At 31.4% G+C, this 5,679-nt stretch overlaps 2 non-coding genes across 2 annotated transcripts; one reads left to right on the top strand and one right to left on the bottom strand.

Annotated features, from left to right (window-relative positions):
* The first annotated feature begins 4,323 nt into the window (after positions 1 to 4,323).
* On the top strand, positions 4,324 to 4,395 carry TRNAW-CCA (transfer RNA tryptophan (anticodon CCA)). Its single transcript has one exon. It is a non-coding gene; the product is annotated as a tRNA-Trp (tRNA).
* Positions 4,396 to 4,567: 172 nt separating this feature from the next.
* Positions 4,568 to 4,640, bottom strand: TRNAA-AGC (transfer RNA alanine (anticodon AGC)). Its single transcript has one exon. It is a non-coding gene; the product is annotated as a tRNA-Ala (tRNA).
* Between the last annotated feature and the right edge of the window lie 1,039 nt (positions 4,641 to 5,679).

Genomic DNA, 5,679 nt, shown 5'->3' on the forward strand with positions numbered 1-5,679 from the left:
TTCTTCTTTTATCTCTCATTCTATATGTATCTCATTATCTCTCCATCTCTCTCTACCCCCATATCTCTACCTCTCTCTACCTTTCCTAGTTTAGAGGTTTTGTTTTAATCATGTTTGGATCACTAACACTATCTCCATATATCCCTCTCACTCTCTCTCTCACACACTCCCTATTTCTCCCTCCTTCTTTCTACCTCTAGATCTCTATCACTCACATATACACACTCACTCCTTGTTTCTCCTTTCTTGTCTTTGTCTATCTCCCCTCCTCTCTATCTATCCACCACTATCTCTATTACATACATATATATCATCTCCTTTATCTCTCACTCTTTCTCCCTCTATCTATATCTTCCCATCTCTCTCTCTCCCTCTTTATCTATATATACATTTGACACTTCCTATGTCTTTATATATCTCTCCATCTTCCCCACTCTCTCTACTTATCTCTATTTTTTGCCTCTTTATCCATCTCTTTGTCCCTCTTCCTCTTCCTCTTCCCCTATATGTCTTCATCTCTCCCTCTAAACATCTCTATATCTTTATCCATTTCTCTCACTCTTCCTCTCTCCCTCTATCTTCATCTCTCCCTCTATCTTCCTCTCTCCCCCTCTATCTCTAGACATGTCTCTCACTATTTACCAATTCATCTCTCTCCCTCTCTCCCCCTCTTCTTAAACCCTCTATCTCTATATCTCTTTACCCCTTTATCTAAATATCTCTATATTTATTCTAATCTCTCGCCTATGTTTATCTTGTTATATTTTCATCTCTCTCCACCCCTCTATATATTGCATCCTAGCTCTATCTTTATCTTTCTATCTTTCTCTCTCAACTAGTACGAGTGATGGAGTGAATAATGAGATATAGATAAAGGGAAAGATAGGGAGATAAATATAAAGGGGAAAGAGTGAGAGAGAGGGGGAAAGGTAGAGATAGAGAGATAGAGAGAGGGAGGGAGAAACAAGGAGTGTGTATGTGAGTTAGAGAGAGATAAATATATCAAAAGGAAGGGAGAGGGGGTGACAAAAATAGAGGGAAGAGAGGATTAGAGAGATATAGAAAGAGGGAGTGATAGGTATAGGAAATGACATATAGAGAGATGTAAAGAGAGGGATATATAAAGAGAGGTAGAGAGATGGATAAATAGAGAGTAGGAGAGATGGACAGAGATAGAGCAAATAAGAGAGAAAGATAGAGATAATGAGATATAGATTAAGATTTAAAAATATTATATATTAATCATATGTTATATTATGTTTATAGAGTATAATTATAAGTATAAGTATAATATTATTTAAGAATAAATTTAAATAATAATATTAATTTGTAAACTGCAATTTTTAAATAAGAATTATTTTCATTTTGAAGATAATAGACTACCTCTTGATCATTGGGAAGTTCTATAATATATTAATACTAATTATTAGTATTGTTATTCAAAAAGTATATATATTTATTTAAAACTTGTTTTTTATCTATATATTGTTTAAAGTTACATAACAATATTATTTTAAAAAAATTATAAATAAAATAATTAATCACTTATATTATTAAATAATAATTATAAAAATAAATAAATAAAAATATTAAAATAGATTTAAACATATACTTTATTATTTTAATTCTTTAATATAATATAAAAATTATTAAAATCTATAAAAAATTAAAAAGAACTAAATATAAAAAGAATCTGAAAGGTCCAAATTAAAAGCTTGTAACATGATGTAGGGGGACAAATGGTACTATTTAATATTATTTGATTTTAAATTATTAGGTGAAAACCAAAACTTCCTTTTTCATGCTTTTACTGTAGAAGTACATAACAATGTGCAAGTTGCGTGGGGCCCAACACTTGTTTAGCTGTGAAGATTTTAAATTCCTTGCTATTATATCATATCTGGCACTGCCAATTTTATTTAGAAGAAAGCCGCTTGAAAAGGCGATGGAAAGAAGCAAAAAAGGTACACACATATGCAAGCTATTTTACTTCACACGCAAAACCATGAAAGTTGGGGCAAGTACACCGAGTTGTATAGCTATCATAAGACAAATCAAAAAATGTTCCCACTATCATTCTTTCACGTGGACGGATAAATCTTTCACGAAAGTCACATTTTTGTAGCCATCACAAATACACAGAAAAGGACAACAACAAAAATCGATGAATGACAAGTATTGATGAACGGTTAAGAGCGCTCTGATGATCTTGCATCTCTTCTAAATCATTTTTGCCTCCTTTTGTCATAGATTTTATGATGGCAAATTAGCAAATGTTCCTTAGGATGATTATATATTAGGGGAAAGGACCCAGTAGTTGAGCATGTACCAATTGTTGTGAGGGTTGTTGATACCTTTTGTTCCAAAAATTGAACAAATAAAACCTATTGTTTGAAACAAAAAATATCAATTTTTGTTAGGAAATGTACCAACAGTTGTTAGGAAATGTACCAATAGTTGTTAAGAAATGCACTAATATTGTAAAAAGTAACCAATCAGGTGATACCATGTCAGCTGCACAACTATTGGGGTCTCTTTTGCACGCCTATTGGTCTCACTTTTTGGGGGGGCTGTTTTGGACACCTTGGCAAAAAGCATGTTGATGTGGCATCATATTTGATGATGTGGCCCTGAAACCTTAGCTATAAGCAAGGGACTTGCCAAGTAAGCTGCTGTAAAAAAATCATAATGATTTGAAATTTCCAAGTAGGATTTTGAGAAGCGCGAAGTTAGGGTGCACAACTACTGGGTCCTTTCCCCTACTACCTGTTTTGGGCATTTTGCACAATTGTTTCAATTTCTTGCGTTGAAACATTATTTTGTTTTACTGATAAATGAGTTGTTTGCAAGTCAATATTTGGAGATCGAAATTGGTAATTGATTTCATCAATGCCTTGGAGAGTATTGGCAGCCCTTAAATTAGCCTTCCTTTCTTAATGATCAGTTTCGTGCACATCTAAAATTTTCTTTGCAAATGGGAAATTTTCAAAAGAAGATATTTTAATGATTGTTTAAGTCCCTTTAAATGTTACCACCATACCAAGAAATTGGGTTTGAATTTTTTCAATAGATCAAATAAATTGTTGTTTCTTATCCTTTTAAACGTTCATTTTTTCTCTTTAATTTATTTCATATAATTTTCTTGCAATTAGATCATTTACACAATTGATAAAACAAATGCTTATATTCAATTCCATAGTATTTGTAATTGTATGAAATATGTTTTATCGAACTAGATATATGACAATTTTTTGGTGTTTTGTAACCGTGTATTAAGTGTTTAAAAGAATGGCTTTGGTTCTAGTCATATTTTACACACGACAAATTCTAAAATATGAATCTTCCTATCCTTGATTTAAAAGACCCGATATTGGTGATAAATGAATGATCTCTATAGGTTACTCATCAAAAAAATAAAATTTGCATTATATCACTTTATCAATTATTGTTTTGGCTATTATTCTTCTCTATAGTTTGAAATCAACTATGCAATTATGTATTCTCTTGCAAGAATCAAAATACAATTGAAACAAAACCTTTGAATGGGGAAGATATGCAAAAAAAAATTAGGACCTACTACATGTTGATTTGCTTGAGAGGTTCCAAAGACATTTCAAATGATTATATTCAAGCAAATATAATGTAAACCATGTATTCAATTTCATGGTGTTTGTTATTATAGTGTGCATACTTGCTTATAACACTATTAACCATTGATCATTTTTTCATGTTTATATATACTACCAAGTTCTAATGTATGATTCTTCTTATCCTTTATTTCAATGACCTCTTATTGATAATAATGAATTATCTCTATATGATGAATTATTAAGCTTGTTCAACTTATTAAAAATTTACGATTTACAATATATCACTTTATCAATTCTTTTTTTCCTAATATTTTTCAATTTTCCAATGTTTATTATTTTGACCAATATTCTTCTATTTGACATACCCATTGCACACCAAGGTGCAATTGCTAGTATTAACATATTATTGATGAAAAATATAGATTGGAAAAGATTAGAACTAAATGCAAGAGAATTAATTAATTGAGAGAACGGGCGAGTATGCGTTTACTTTTCTAAATATAATGCAAACATATAATCAAATAATGTGCACCTTTTATCTTTGTTGTCGTCTACTTCGCTTTGGAATTGTTTGCTTTTTTACTAGTAGCGGGACCGCTTCTTTTTGCACATTTCATGTTTATGTCTGTCTGTACATCGTTAGTATTTTGATCACACAAATTAAATTTTCTCAGGCTAAATAGATTGATTTGTGTGAAAACAAATTGTATTTGTAAATGTTTCTGTACGAACAGGATCCGTGGCGCAATGGTAGCACGTCTGACTCCAGATCAGAAGGTTGCGTGTTCGATTCACGTCGGGTTCAATTTAAATAATTCTTTTTTAAGTTTTCTGAAAATTTAAAGAAAAGCAAATGCAATGGATATCCTCCTGATCTTTTTGTAAAGCTTTTACTCTCCCCAGTTGAACAAAAACAATAGGCCAACCGATTTCAATTGCAGGCGAAATTGAAAAGATAAGCAAACCAGTAAATGCAATGGAGATGCGGGGTATCGATCCCCGTACCTCTCGCATGCTAAGCGAGCGCTCTACCATCTGAGCTACATCCCCCACACAATTTGCCTTCTATCATCTGGAATCTTTTTCTAAAACGGCAAAAGTGATGCAAACGAAATCGACAAAGGAGCAGAACCCAGATGCCACACCAGTAGTAAGACACAGGATGATTTTGTTTATCATTTAAAATCCAAGTTTGGTATTGTTTTTAATTGTTTGATTCAATGCAGCAGAGCCACATTAATTCCAAATCAGAATTTTCAGTTTTCGTAGCGTCTTTCCAATTTGTATCAGATATGGGCTTTTTGTTTTGGTATGGATTTCTCATCATACCATACGAGGGATGATGTTTTGTCCTTAAATGCTGTTACCGTTTTTTCAATTTACTTTTTCAATATTCTAATAAGCTATAACACTTGGATAAGAATAATGATGTCCAAGCAACCACTTCTATGTGTTTAATAGGTTTCTTAAAATTGAATTTCTAAATTCAATAAAACAAAGAGCATAGGGTTTCACAATTCTCATGAAATGCTATTGTAAGAGAGATTTAGATTTAATTTCAAATTGAGTTTATTGAACCAACAATCTGTTATGCTAGCAATAAAAAATGTAATCCTCACAACAATTAATTTGACAATTTGCATAGAATTAAGATTCCTTCTTATGGTATCATAAATTAAAAGGGATTGCACTATTTGAACTGGTCTTCTTCACATTCTAAAAATGGATTAAATTTGATGGTGACAGATGCATTATTATTTTTTGTGAATAATGAATTACAAATGAATGTTATTTAAAAACTAGTATTTGAATCCAATAAAAAATGTAAAGTCAAACACAAAAAAATTCTTTATGAGTTATGTTTAAGTCTATCTAATAAATGCTTATAGTTTTAAAATTTCCCTTGTTTTAAAATTTAATTGATATTCAATAAATGACAAAGTGAGGATGGCATACAACTACCCCTATTCTAGCAATAGGGCTACTTGTTGTCTCTCAAATGTCTAAACTATGTTAGTCTTTGAAACTCTTTCTACCATTATGTAGAGTGGTTATCATCTTCATTTATCGGTATGTGGAAGAGAACTAG

Source organism: Cryptomeria japonica, chromosome 10 (genome assembly GCF_030272615.1).
Source record: "Cryptomeria japonica chromosome 10, Sugi_1.0, whole genome shotgun sequence".
In the NCBI taxonomy this organism is placed as follows: Eukaryota; Viridiplantae; Streptophyta; class Pinopsida; order Cupressales; family Cupressaceae; genus Cryptomeria; species Cryptomeria japonica.